Source organism: Phyllobates terribilis, unplaced genomic scaffold (assembly GCF_046119375.1).
Source record: "Phyllobates terribilis strain yellow unplaced genomic scaffold, ASM4611937v1 Scaffold_3__8_contigs__length_932513732, whole genome shotgun sequence".
Lineage (NCBI taxonomy): Eukaryota > Metazoa > Chordata > Amphibia > Anura > Dendrobatidae > Phyllobates > Phyllobates terribilis.
The window spans coordinates 23,303,346-23,318,092 of NW_027362763.1; positions in this window are offsets into that span (position 1 = coordinate 23,303,346).

Sequence of the window (14,747 nt, forward strand, 5' to 3'; positions counted from 1 at the left end):
AGCAGCGCGGCTCCCGTACACACAGCAGCAGCGCGGCTCCCGTACACACAGCAGCAGCGCGGCTCCCGTACACACAGCAGCAGCGCGGCTCCCGTACACACAGCAGCAGCGCGGCTCCCGTACACACAGCAGCAGCGCGGCTCCCGTACACACAGCAGCAGCGCGGCTCCCGTACACACAGCAGCAGCAGCAGCAGCCCGACTCCCGTACACACAGCAGCAGCAGCAGCGCGGCTCCCGTACACACAGCAGCAGCAGCAGCGCGGCTCCCGTACACACAGCAGCAGCAGCAGCGCGGCTCCCGTACACACAGCAGCAGCAGCAGCGCGGCTCCCGTACACACAGCAGCAGCAGCAGCCCGACTCCCGTACACACAGCAGCAGCAGCAGCAGTGCGGCTCCCGTACACACAGCAGCAGCAGCAGCGCGGCTCCCGTACACACAGCAGCAGCAGCAGCGCGGCTCCCGTACACACAGCAGCAGCAGCAGCAGCGCGGCTCCCGTACACACAGCAGCAGCAGCAGCAGCGCGGCTCCCGTACACACAGCAGCAGCAGCAGCGCGGCTCCCGTACACACAGCAGCAGCAGCAGCGCGGCTCCCGTACACACAGCAGCAGCGCGGCTCCCGTACACACAGCAGCAGCGCGGCTCCCGTACACACAGCAGCAGCGCGGCTCCCGTACACACAGCAGCAGCGCGGCTCCCGTACACACAGCAGCAGCAGCAGCAGCCCGACTCCCGTACACACAGCAGCAGCAGCAGCGCGGCTCCCGTACACACAGCAGCAGCAGCAGCGCGGCTCCCGTACACACAGCAGCAGCAGCAGCGCGGCTCCCGTACACACAGCAGCAGCAGCAGCGCGGCTCCCGTACACACAGCAGCAGCAGCAGCCCGACTCCCGTACACACAGCAGCAGCAGCAGCAGTGCGGCTCCCGTACACACAGCAGCAGCAGCAGCGCGGCTCCCGTACACACAGCAGCAGCAGCAGCGCGGCTCCCGTACACACAGCAGCAGCAGCAGCAGCGCGGCTCCCGTACACACAGCAGCAGCAGCAGCAGCGCGGCTCCCGTACACACAGCAGCAGCAGCAGCGCGGCTCCCGTACACACAGCAGCAGCAGCAGCGCGGCTCCCGTACACACAGCAGCAGCAGCAGCGCGGCTCCCGTACACACAGCAGCAGCGCGGCTCCCGTACACACAGCAGCAGCGCGGCTCCCGTACACACAGCAGCAGCGCGGCTCCCGTACACACAGCAGCAGCGCGGCTCCCGTACACACAGCAGCAGCGCGGCTCCCGTACACACAGCAGCAGCGCGGCTCCCGTACACACAGCAGCAGCAGCAGCGCGGCTCCCGTACACACAGCAGCAGCAGCAGCGCGGCTCCCGTACCCAGAGCAGCAACAGCAGCGCGGCTCCCGTACCCAGAGCAGCAACAGCAGCGCGGCTCCCGTACCCAGAGCAGCAACAGCAGCGCGGCTCCCGTACACAGAGCAGCAACAGCAGCGCGGCTCCCGTACACACAGAGCAGCAACAGCAGCGCGGCTCCCGTACACACAGGAGCAACAGCAGCGCGGCTACCGTACACACAGCAGCAGCAGCAGCGCGGCTCCCGTACACACAGCAGCAGCCCGGCTCCCGTACACACAGCAGCAGCAGCAGCAGCGCTGCTCCCGTACACACAGCAGCAGCAGCAGCAGCGCGGCTCCCGTACACACAGCAGCAGCAGCCGCGCGGCTCCCGTACACACAGCAGCTGCGCGGCTCCCGTACACACAGCAGCGGCAGCGCGGCTCCCGTACACACAGCAGCGGCAGCGCGGCTCCCGTACACACAGCAGCGGCAGCGCGGCTCCCGTACACACAGCAGCGTAGCTCCCGTACACACAGCAGCGTGGCTCCCGTACACACAGCAGCGGCAGCGCGGCTCCCGTACACACAGCAGCGGCAGCGCGGCTCCCGTACACACAGCAGCGTGGCTCCCGTACACTGCAGTGCGGCAGTGTAGGGATCCCGCCTGTCAGGCAAGGTGAGGGAAAGACTAAATGCAACAGGAGGGGAAGAGGGGGGGAAGCCCAAACACTGAGGAAAGGGGGAATGGAGACCCCCAGGCAGATCTAATATCACCCTGCCTACCCTACTGTCGCTTTATAGGTTGCACACCTATCGCCAAGCAGGACCCTAAGCACTGGATGTCTCTAGAGCTTGGCCCTAGATAGGGAGGGGTGAGCACTGGTCAGGCCCCACTACAAACTAAAGACAACAAGGGAGACAAAGGGGATAAACTTAGCTTGAGCAGACACCAGAGGAGTAACGCCAACTCTCCACCAAGGGCAGCAGAGAAGAAGCTAGCCGACTGCTAGTGCTCCAAGCGTGCACAAAGGTACATAGAAGTATCACCGGTGATTCCCTGGAGCAAACGGAGTGTTTTTAACTCCTAAGCAAGGGTGTGTCAATCAGTGGCAGGAGGAAGGTCGCCGCTGGGTCTAAAAGGAAGAAGGATTAAGAAGACATATGTAATGCCAAGCGCAGTGACCTTCTACAGCTATATCCAGAGCGACTATTACACCTGACACACCCGTGACACAGACTCCTCCTCACAGCTCAATGCTGAGGTGGCCGCAGTGCAGGGATCCCGGCCGCTCCTCACAGCTCAGCCCTGAGGTGACCGCAGTGCAGGGATCCCGGCCGCTCCTCGCAGCTCAGCACTGAGGTGACCGCAGTGTAGGGATCCTGGCCGCTCCTCACAGCTCAGCACTGAGGTGGCCGCAGTGCAGGGGTCCTGGCCGCTCCTCACAGCTCATACCTGAGGTGACCGCAGTACAGGGATCCCGGCCGCTCCTCACAGCTCAGCGCTGAGGTGACTGCAGTGTAGGGATCCCGGCCGCTCCTCAGAGCTCAGCGCTGAGGTGACTGCAGTGTAGGGATCCTGGCCGCTCCTCACAGCTCAGCGCTGAGGTGACTGCAGTGCAGGGATCCCGGCCGCTCCTCACAGCTCAGCCCTGAGGTGACTGCAGTACAGGGATCCCGGCCGCTGCTCACAGCTCATACCTGAGGTGACCGCAGTACAGGGATCCCGGCCGCTCCTCAGAGCTCAGCGCTGAGGTGACTGCAGTGTAGGGATCCTGGCCTCTCCTCACAGCTCAGCGCTGAGGTGACTGCAGTGCAGGGATCCCGGCCGCTCCTCACAGCTCAGCCCTGAGGTGACCGCAGTGTAGGGATCCTGGCCGCTCCTCACAGCTCAGCGCTGAGGTGACTGCAGTGCAGGGATCCCGGCCGCTCCTCACAGCTCAGCGCTGAGGTGACTGCAGTGCAGGGATCCCGGCCGCTCCTCACAGCTCAGCGCTGAGGTGACTGCAGTACAGGGATCCCGGCTGCTCCTCACAGCTCAGCGCTGAGGTGACTGCAGTGCAGGAATCCCGGCTGCCCCTCACAGCTCAGCCCTGAGGTGACTGCAGTGCAGGGATCCCGGCCGCTCCTCACAGCTCAGCGCTGAGGTGACCACAGTACAGGGATCCCGGCCGCTCCTCACAGCTCAGCGCTGACTTGAATGCAGTGCAGGGATCCCGGCCGCTCCTCACAGCTCAGCGCTGAGGTGACTGCAGTACAGGGATCCCGGCTGCTCCTCACAGCTCAGCGCTGAGGTGGCCGCAGTACAGGAATCCCGGCCGCTCCTCACAGCTCAGCGCTGAGGTGACTGCAGTGCAGAGATCCCGGCCGCTCCTCACAGCTCAGCCCTGAGGTGACTGCAGTGCAGGGATCCCGGCCGCTCCTCACAGCTCAGCGCTGAGGTGACCGCAGTACAGGGATCCCGGCCGCTCCTCACAGCTCAGCGCTGAGGTGACTGCAGTGCAGGGATCCCGGCCGCTCCTCACAGCTCAGCCCTGAGGTGACCGCAGTGTAGGGATCCTGGCCGCTCCTCACAGCTCAGCACTGAGGTGACCGCAGTGTAGGGATCCCGGCCGCTCCTCACAGCTCAGCGCTGAGGTGAATGCAGTGCAGGGATCCCGGCCGCTCCTCACAGCTCAGCGCTGAGGTGACCGCAGTGTAGGGATCCTGGCCGTTCCTCACAGCTCAGCGCTGAGGTGACTGCAGTGTAGGGATCCCGGCCGCTCCTCGCAGCTCAGCCCTGAGGTGACCGCAGTGTAGGGATCCTGGCCGCTCCTCACAGCTCATACCTGAGGTGACCGCAGTACAGGGATCCCGGCCGCTCCTCAGAGCTCAGCGCTGAGGTGACCACAGTACAGGGATCCCGGCCGCTCCTCACAGCTCAGCACTGAGGTGGTCGCAGTGCAGGGATCCCGGACGCTCCTCACAGCTCAGCGCTGAGGTGACCGCAGTGCAGGGATCCCGGCCGCTCCTCACAGCTCAGCGCTGAGGTGACTGCAGTGCAGGGATCCCGGCCGCTCCTCACAGCTCAGCGCTGAGGTGACTGCAGTGCAGAGATCCCGGCCGCTCCTCACAGCTCAGCCCTGAGGTGACTGCAGTGCAGAGATCCCGGCCGCTCCTCACAGCTCAGCCCTGAGGTGACTGCAGTGCAGGGATCCCGGCCGCTCCTCATAGCTCAGCGCTGAGGTGACCGCAGTACAGGGATCCCGGCCGCTCCTCACAGCTCAGCGCTGAGGTGACTGCAGTGCAGGGATCCCGGCCGCTCCTCACAGCTCAGCCCTGAGGTGACCGCAGTGTAGGGATCCTGGCCGCTCCTCACAGCTCAGCACTGAGGTGACCGCAGTGCAGGGATCCTGGCCGCTCCTCACAGCTCAGCGCTGAGGTGAATGCAGTGCAGGGATCCCGGCCGCTCCTCACAGCTCAGGGCTGAGGTGACCGCAGTGTAGGGATCCTGCCCGTTCCTCACAGCTCAGCGCTGAGGTGACTGCAGTGTAGGGATCCCGGCCGCTCCTCGCAGCTCAGCCCTGAGGTGACCGCAGAGTAGGGATCCTGGCCGCTCCTCACAGCTCATACCTGAGGTGACCGCAGTACAGGGATCCCGGCCGCTCCTCAGGGCTCAGCGCTGAGGTGACCACAGTACAGGGATCCCGGCCGCTCCTCACAGCTCAGCACTGAGGTGGTCGCAGTGCAGGGATCCCGGACGCTCCTCACAGCTCAGCGCTGAGGTGACCGCAGTGCAGGGATCCCGGACGCTCCTCACAGCTCAGCGCTGAGGTGACCGCAGTGCAGGGATCCCGGCCGCTCCTCACAGCTCAGCGCTGAGGTGACTGCAGTGCAGGGATCCCGGCCGCTCCTCACAGCTCAGCGCTGAGGTGACTGCAGTACAAGGATCCCGGCCGCTCCTCACAGCTCAGCGCTGAGGTGACTGCAGTGCAGGAATCCTGGCTGCTCCTCACAGCTCAGCGCTGAGGTGACTGCAGTGCAGGGATCCCGGCCGCTCCTCACAGCTCCATGCAGAGGTGGCCGCAGTATCGGGATCCTGGCCGCTCCTCACAGCTCAGCGCTGAGGTGACTGCAGTGCAGGGATCCCGGCCGCTCCTTACAGCTCAGCGCTGAGGTGACAGCAGTGCAGGGATCCCGGCCGCTCCTCACAGCTCCATGCAGAGGTGGCCGCAGTACAGGGATCCCGGCCGCTCCTCACAGCTCAGCGCTGAGGTGACTGCAGTGCAGGGATCCCGGCCGCCCCTCACAGCTCGGCTCTGAGGTGACTGCAGTACAGGGATCCCGGCCGCTCCTCAGCTCAGCGCTGAGGTGACTGCAGTGCAGGGATCCCGGCCGCTCCTCACAGCTCAGCCCTGAGGTGACTGCAGTGCAGGGATCCCGGCCGCTCCTCACAGCTCAGCCCTGAGGTGACCGCAGTGCAGGGATCCCGGCCGCTCCTTACAGCTCCATGCAGAGGTGGCCGCAGTACAAGGATCCCGGCCGCTCCTCACAGCTCAGCGCTGAGGTGACTGCAGTACAGGGATCCCGGCCGCTCCTCACAGCTCAGCAGTGCAGGGATCCTGGCCGCTCCTCACAGCTCAGCACTGAGGTGACTGCAGTACAGGGATCCCGGCCGCTCCTCACAGCTCAGCGCTGAGGTGACTGCAGTACAGGGATCCCGGCCGCTCCTCACAGCTCAGCGCTGAGGTGACTGCAGTGCAGGGATCCCGGCCGCTCCTCACAGCTCAGCGCTGAGGTGACTGCAGTACAGGGATCCCGGATGCTCCTCACAGCTCAGCGCTGAGGTGACTGCAGTGCAGGGATCCCGGCCGCTCCTCACAGCTCAGCGCTGAGGTGACCGCAGTACAGGGATCCCGGCCGCTCCTCACAGCTCAGCGCTGAGGTGACCGCAGTGCAGGGATCCCGGACGCTCCTCACAGCTCAGCGCTGAGGTGACCGCAGTGCAGGGATCCCGGCCGCTCCTCACAGCTCAGCGCTGAGGTGACTGCAGTGCAGGGATCCCGGCCGCTCCTCACAGCTCAGCGCTGAGGTGACTGCAGTACAAGGATCCCGGCCGCTCCTCACAGCTCAGCGCTGAGGTGACTGCAGTGCAGGAATCCTGGCTGCTCCTCACAGCTCAGCGCTGAGGTGACTGCAGTGCAGGGATCCCGGCCGCTCCTCACAGCTCCATGCAGAGGTGGCCGCAGTATCGGGATCCTGGCCGCTCCTCACAGCTCAGCGCTGAGGTGACTGCAGTGCAGGGATCCCTGCCGCTCCTTACAGCTCAGCGCTGAGGTGACTGCAGTGCAGGGATCCCGGCCGCTCCTCACAGCTCCATGCAGAGGTGGCCGCAGTACAGGGATCCCGGCCGCTCCTCACAGCTCAGCGCTGAGGTGACTGCAGTGCAGGGATCCCGGCCGCCCCTCACAGCTCAGCTCTGAGGTGACTGCAGTACAGGGATCCCGGCCGCTCCTCAGCTCAGCGCTGAGGTGACTGCAGTGCAGGGATCCCGGCCGCTCCTCACAGCTCAGCCCTGAGGTGGCCGCAGTGCAGGGATCCCGGCCGCTCCTCACAGCTCAGCCCTGAGGTGACTGCAGTGCAGGGATCCCGGCCGCTCCTCACAGCTCAGCCCTGAGGTGGCCGCAGTGCAGGGATCCCGGCCGCTCCTTACAGCTCCATGCAGAGGTGGCCGCAGTACAGGGATCCCGGCCGCTCCTCACAGCTCAGCGCTGAGGTGACTGCAGTACAGGGATCCCGGCCGCTCCTCACAGCTCAGCAGTGCAGGGATCCTGGCCGCTCCTCACAGCTCAGCACTGAGGTGACTGCAGTACAGGGATCCCGGCCGCTCCTCACAGCTCAGCGCTGAGGTGACTGCAGTACAGGGATCCCGGCCACTCCTCACAGCTCAGCGCTGAGGTGACTGCAGTGCAGGGATCCCGGCCGCTCCTCACAGCTCAGCGCTGAGGTGACTGCAGTACTGGGATCCCGGACGCTCCTCACAGCTCAGCGCTGAGGTGACTGCAGTGCAGGGATCCCGGCCGATCCTCACAGCTCAGCGCTGAGGTGACCGCAGTACAGGGATCCCGGCCGCTCCTCACAGCTCAGCGCTGAGGTGACCGCAGTGCAGGGATCCCGGCCGCTCCTCACAGCTCAGCGCTGAGGTGACTGCAGTGCAGGGATCCCGGCCGCTCCTCACAGCTCAGCACTGAGGTGGCCGCAGTACAGGGATCCCGGCCGCTCCTCACAGCTCAGCACTGAGGTGGCCGCATTGCAGGGATCCCGGCCGCTCCTCACAGCTCAGCACTGAGGTGGCCGCAGTACAGGGATCCCGGCCGCTCCTCACAGCTCAGCACTGAGGTGGCCGCATTGCAGGGATCCCGGCCGCTCCTCACAGCTCAGCCCTGAGGTGACTGCAGTACAGGGATCCTGGCCGCTCCTCACAGCTCAGCACTGAGGTGACTGCAGTGCAGGGATCCCGGCCGCTCCTCACAGCTCAGCGCTGAGGTGACCGCAGTGCAGGGATCCCGGCCGCTCCTCACAGCTCAGCGCTGAGGTGACTGCAGTACAGGGATCCCGGCCGCTCCTCACAGCTCAGCGCTGAGGTGACTGCAGTACAGGGATCCCGGCCTCTCCTCACAGCTCAGCGCTGAGGTGACTGCAGTACAGGGATCCCGGCCGCTCCTTACAGCTCAGCGCTGAGGTGAACGCAGTACAGGGATCCCGGCCGCTCCTCACAGCTCAGCGCTGAGGTGACTGCAGTGCAGGGATCCCGGCCGCTCCTTACAGCTCAGCACTGAGGTGACTGCAGTGCAGGGATCCCGGCCGCTCCTCACAGCTCAGCGCTGAGGTGAACGCAGTACAGGGATCCCGGCCGCTCCTTACAGCTCAGCGCTGAGGTGAACGCAGTACAGGGATCCCGGCCGCTCCTCACAGCTCAGCGCTGAGGTGACTGCAGTGCAGGGATCCCGGCCGCTCCTTACAGCTCAGCACTGAGGTGACTGCAGTGCAGGGATCCCGGCCGCTCCTCACAGCTCAGCGCTGAGGTGACTGCAGTACAGGGATCCCGGCTGCTCCTCACAGCTCAGCGCTGAGGTGACTGCAGTACAGGGATCCCGGCCGCTCCTCACAGCTCAGCGCTGAGGTGACTGCAGTGCAGGAATCCCGGCCGCTCCTCACAGCTCAGCGCTGAGGTGACTGCAGTACAGGGATCCCGGGTTCCTCACAGCTCAGCGCTGAGGTGACTGCAGTACAGGGATCCCGGCTGCTCCTCACAGCTCAGCGCTGAGGTGGCCGCAGTGCAGGGATCCTGGCCGCTCCTCACAGCTCAGCGCTGAGGTGACTGCAGTACAGGGATCCCGGCCGCTCCTCACAGCTCAGCGCTGAGGTGACTGCAGTGCAGGGATCCCGGCTGCTCCTCACAGCTCAGCGCTGAGGTGACTGCAGTGCAGGGATCCCGGCTGCTCCTCACAGCTCAGCGCTGAGGTGACTGCAGTACAGGGATCCCGGCCGCTCACAGCTCAGCGCTGAGGTGACTGCAGTGCAGGGATCCCGGGTTCCTCACAGCTCAGCGCTGAGGTGACTGCAGTGCAGGGATCCCGGCTGCTCCTCACAGCTCAGCGCTGAGGTGACTGCAGTACAGGGATCCCGGGTTCCTCACAGCTCAGCGCTGAGGTGGCCGCAGTGCAGGGATCCCGGCCGCTCCTCACAGCTCAGCGCTGAGGTGACTGCAGTACAGGGATCCCGGCCGCTCCTCACAGCTCAGCGCTGAGGTGACTGCAGTACAGGGATCCCGGCCGCTCCTCACAGCTCAGCCCCTGAGGTGACTGCAGTGCAGGGATCCCGGCCGCTCCTCACAGCTCAGCCCTGAGGTGACTGCAGTGCAGGGATCCCGGGTTCCTCACAGCTCAGCGCTGAGGTGACTGCAGTGCAGGGATCCCGGCTGCTCCTCACAGCTCAGCGCTGAGGTGACTGCAGTACAGGGATCCCGGCCGCTCCTCACAGCTCAGCCCTGAGGTGACTGCAGTACAGGGATCCCGGCCGCTCCTCACAGCTCAGCCCTGAGGTGACTGCAGTGCAGGGATCCCGGCCGCTCCTCACAGCTCAGCCCTGAGGTGACTGCAGTACAGGGATCCCGGCCGCTCCTCACAGCTCAGCGCTGAGGTGACTGCAGTGCAGGGATCCCGGCCGCTCCTCACAGCTCAGCGCTGAGGTGACTGCAGTACAGGATCCGGCCGCTCCTCACAGCTCAGCCCTGAGGTGACTGCAGTACAGGGATCCCGGCCGCTCCTCACAGCTCAGCCCTGAGGTGACTGCAGTGCAGGGATCCCGGCCGCTCCTCACAGCTCAGCCCTGAGGTGACTGCAGTACAGGGATCCTGGCCTCTCCTCACAGCTCAGCGCTGAGGTGACTGCAGTGTAGGGATCCTGGCCTCTCCTCACAGCTCAGCGCTGAGGTGACTGCAGTGCAGGGATCCCGGCCGCTCCTCACAGCTCAGCGCTGAGGTGACTGCAGTACAGGGATCCCGGCCGCTCCTCACAGCTCAGCGCTGAGGTGACCGCAGTACAGGGATCCCGGCCGCTCCTTACAGCTCAGCACTGAGGTGACTGCAGTGCAGGGATCCCGGCCGCTCCTCACAGCTCAGCGCTGAGGTGACTGCAGTACAGGGATCCCGGCCGCTCCTTACAGCTCAGCGCTGAGGTGACTGCAGTACAGGGATCCCGGCCGCTCCTTACAGCTCAGCGCTGAGGTGAACGCAGTACAGGGATCCCGGCCGCTCCTCACAGCTCAGCGCTGAGGTGACTGCAGTACAGGGATCCCGGCCGCTCCTCACAGCTCAGCGCTGAGGTGACTGCAGTGCAGGGATCCCGGCCGCTCCTCACAGCTCAGCGCTGAGGTGACTGCAGTGCAGGGATCCCGGCCGCTCCTCACAGCTCAGCGCTGAGGTGACTGCAGTACAGGGATCCCGGCTGCTCCTCACAGCTCAGCGCTGAGGTGACTGCAGTACAGGGATCCCGGCCGCTCCTCACAGCTCAGCGCTGAGGTGACTGCAGTGCAGGAATCCCGGCCGCTCCTCACAGCTCAGCGCTGAGGTGACTGCAGTACAGGGATCCCGGGTTCCTCACAGCTCAGCGCTGAGGTGGCCGCAGTGCAGGGATCCCGGCCGCTCCTCACAGCTCAGCGCTGAGGTGACTGCAGTACAGGATCCCGGCCGCTCCTCACAGCTCAGCGCTGAGGTGACTGCAGTACAGGGATCCCGGCCGCTCCTCACAGCTCAGCCCTGAGGTGACTGCAGTGCAGGGATCCCGGCCGCTCCTCACAGCTCAGCCCTGAGGTGACTGCAGTGCAGGGATCCCGGGTTCCTCACAGCTCAGCGCTGAGGTGACTGCAGTGCAGGGATCCCGGCCGCTCCTCACAGCTCAGCGCTGAGGTGACTGCAGTACAGGGATCCCGGCCGCTCCTCACAGCTCAGCCCTGAGGTGACTGCAGTACAGGGATCCCGGCCGCTCCTCAGAGCTCAGCCCTGAGGTGACTGCAGTACAGGGATCCTGGCCTCTCCTCACAGCTCAGCGCTGAGGTGACTGCAGTGTAGGGATCCTGGCCTCTCCTCACAGCTCAGCGCTGAGGTGACTGCAGTGCAGGGATCCCGGCCGCTCCTCACAGCTCAGCGCTGAGGTGACTGCAGTGCAGGGATCCTGGCCGCTCCTCACAGCTCAACGCTGAGGTGACTGCAGTACAAGGATCCCGGCCGCTCCTCACAGCTCAGCGCTGAGGTGACTGCAGTACAGGGATCCCGGCCGCTCCTCACAGCTCAGCCCTGAGGTGACTGCAGTGCAGGGATCCCGGCCGCTCCTCACAGCTCAGCCCTGAGGTGACTGCAGTGCAGGGATCCCGGGTTCCTCACAGCTCAGCGCTGAGGTGACTGCAGTACAGGGATCCCGGCCGCTCCTCACAGCTCAGCGCTGAGGTGACTGCAGTACAGGGATCCCGGCCGCTCCTCACAGCTCAGCGCTGAGGTGACTGCAGTACAGGGATCCCGGCCGCTCCTCACAGCTCAGCCCTGAGGTGACTGCAGTACAGGGATCCCGGCCGCTCCAAACAGCTCAGCGCTGAGGTGACTGCAGTGCAGGGATCCCGGCCGCTCCTCACAGCTCAGCGCTGAGGTGACTGCAGTACAGGGATCCCGGCCGCTCCTCACAGCTCAGCCCTGAGGTGACTGCAGTACAGGGATCCCGGCCGCTCCTCACAGCTCAGCCCTGAGGTGACTGCAGTGCAGGGATCCCGGCCGCTCCTCACAGCTCAGCGCTGAGGTGACCGCAGTGCAGGGATCCCGGCTGCTCCTCACAGCTCAGCGCTGAGGTGACTGCAGTGCAGGGATCCCGGCCGCTCCTCACAGCTCAGCGCTGAGGTGACCGCAGTGCAGGGATCCCGGCCGCTCCTCACAGCTCAGCGCTGAGGTGACCGCAGTGTAGGGATCCCGGCCGCTCCTCACAGCTCAGCGCTGAGGTGACCGCAGTGCAGGGATCCCGGCCGCTCCTCACAGCTCAGCGCTGAGGTGACCGCAGTACAGGGATCCCGGCCGCTCCTTACAGCTCAGCGCTGAGGTGACTGCAGTGCAGGGATCCCGGCCGCTCCTCACAGCTCAGCGCTGAGGTGACTGCAGTACAGGGATCCCGGCCGCTCCTTACAGCTCAGCGCTGAGGTGACTGCAGTACAGGGATCCCGGCCGCTCCTTACAGCTCAGCGCTGAGGTGAACGCAGTACAGGGATCCCGGCCGCTCCTCACAGCTCAGCGCTGAGGTGACTGCAGTACAGGGATCCCGGCCGCTCCTCACAGCTCAGCGCTGAGGTGACTGCAGTGCAGGGATCCCGGCCGCTCCTCACAGCTCAGCGCTGAGGTGACTGCAGTGCAGGGATCCCGGCCGCTCCTCACAGCTCAGCGCTGAGGTGACTGCAGTACAGGGATCCCGGCTGCTCCTCACAGCTCAGCGCTGAGGTGACTGCAGTACAGGGATCCCGGCCGCTCCTCACAGCTCAGCGCTGAGGTGACTGCAGTGCAGGAATCCCGGCCGCTCCTCACAGCTCAGCGCTGAGGTGACTGCAGTACAGGGATCCCGGGTTCCTCACAGCTCAGCGCTGAGGTGACTGCAGTACAGGGATCCCGGCTGCTCCTCACAGCTCAGCGCTGAGGTGGCCGCAGTGCAGGGATCCTGGCCGCTCCTCACAGCTCAGCGCTGAGGTGACTGCAGTACAGGGATCCCGGCCGCTCCTCACAGCTCAGCGCTGACGTGACTGCAGTGCAGGGATCCCGGCTGCTCCTCACAGCTCAGCGCTGAGGTGACTGCAGTGCAGGGATCCCGGCTGCTCCTCACAGCTCAGCGCTGAGGTGACTGCAGTGCAGGGATCCCGGCTGCTCCTCACAGCTCAGCGCTGAGGTGACTGCAGTACAGGGATCCCGGCCGCTCCTCACAGCTCAGCGCTGAGGTGACTGCAGTGCAGGGATCCCGGGTTCCTCACAGCTCAGCGCTGAGGTGACTGCAGTGCAGGGATCCCGGCTGCTCCTCACAGCTCAGCGCTGAGGTGACTGCAGTACAGGGATCCCGGGTTCCTCACAGCTCAGCGCTGAGGTGGCCGCAGTGCAGGGATCCCGGCCGCTCCTCACAGCTCAGCGCTGAGGTGACTGCAGTACAGGGATCCCGGCCGCTCCTCACAGCTCAGCGCTGAGGTGACTGCAGTACAGGGATCCCGGCCGCTCCTCACAGCTCAGCCCTGAGGTGACTGCAGTGCAGGGATCCCGGCCGATCCTCACAGCTCAGCCCTGAGGTGACTGCAGTGCAGGGATCCCGGGTTCCTCACAGCTCAGCGCTGAGGTGACTGCAGTGCAGGGATCCCGGCTGCTCCTCACAGCTCAGCGCTGAGGTGACTGCAGTACAGGGATCCCGGCCGCTCCTCACAGCTCAGCCCTGAGGTGACTGCAGTGCAGGGATCCCGGCCGCTCCTCACAGCTCAGCCCTGAGGTGACTGCAGTACAGGGATCCCGGCCGCTCCTCACAGCTCAGCGCTGAGGTGACTGCAGTGCAGGGTTCCCGGCCGCTCCTCACAGCTCAGCGCTGAGGTGACTGCAGTACAGGGATCCCGGCCGCTCCTCACAGCTCAGCCCTGAGGTGACTGCAGTACAGGGATCCCGGCCGCTCCTCAGAGCTCAGCCCTGAGGTGACTGCAGTACAGGGATCCTGGCCTCTCCTCACAGCTCAGCGCTGAGGTGACTGCAGTGTAGGGATCCTGGCCTCTCCTCACAGCTCAGCGCTGAGGTGACTGCAGTGCAGGGATCCCGGCCGCTCCTCACAGCTCAGCGCTGAGGTGACTGCAGTGCAGGGATCCCGGCCGCTCCTCACAGCTCAGCGCTGAGGTGACTGCAGTACAAGGATCCCGGCCGCTCCTCACAGCTCAGCGCTGAGGTGACTGCAGTACAGGGATCCCGGCCGCTCCTCACAGCTCAGCCCTGAGGTGACTGCAGTGCAGGGATCCCGGCCGCTCCTCACAGCTCAGCCCTGAGGTGACTGCAGTGCAGGGATCCCGGGTTCCTCACAGCTCAGCGCTGATGTGACTGCAGTACAGGGATCCCGGGTTCCTCACAGCTCAGCGCTGAGGTGACTGCAGTACAGGGATCCCGGCCGCTCCTCACAGCTCAGCGCTGAGGTGACTGCAGTACAGGGATCCCGGCCGCTCCTCACAGCTCAGCGCTGAGGTGACTGCAGTACAGGGATCCCGGCCGCTCCTCACAGCTCAGCCCTGAGGTGACTGCAGTACAGGGATCCCGGCCGCTCCTCACAGCTCAGCCCTGAGGTGACTGCAGTGCAGGGATCCCGGCCGCTCCTCACAGCTCAGCGCTGAGGTGACCGCAGTGCAGGGATCCCGGCTGCTCCTCACAGCTCAGCGCTGAGGTGACTGCAGTGCAGGGATCCCGGCCGCTCCTCACAGCTCACCGCTGAGGTGACCGCAGTGCAGGGATCCCGGCTGCTCCTCACAGCTCAGCGCTGAGGTGACCGCAGTGCAGGGATCCCGGCCGCTCCTCACAGCTCAGCGCTGAGGTGACTGCAGTGCAGGGATCCCGGCCGCTCCTCACAGCTCAGCCCTGAGGTGACTGCAGTACAGGGATCCCGGCCGCTCCTCACAGCTCAGCCCTGAGGTGACTGCAGTACAGGGATCCCGGCCGCTCCTCACAGCTCAGCCCTGAGGTGACTGCAGTGCAGGGATCCCGGCTGCTCCTCACAGCTCAGCGCTGAGGTGACTGCAGTGCAGGGATCCCGGCCGCTCCTCACAGCTCAGCGCTGAGGTGACCGCAGTGCAGGGATCCCGGCCGCTCCTCACAGCTCAGCGCTGAGG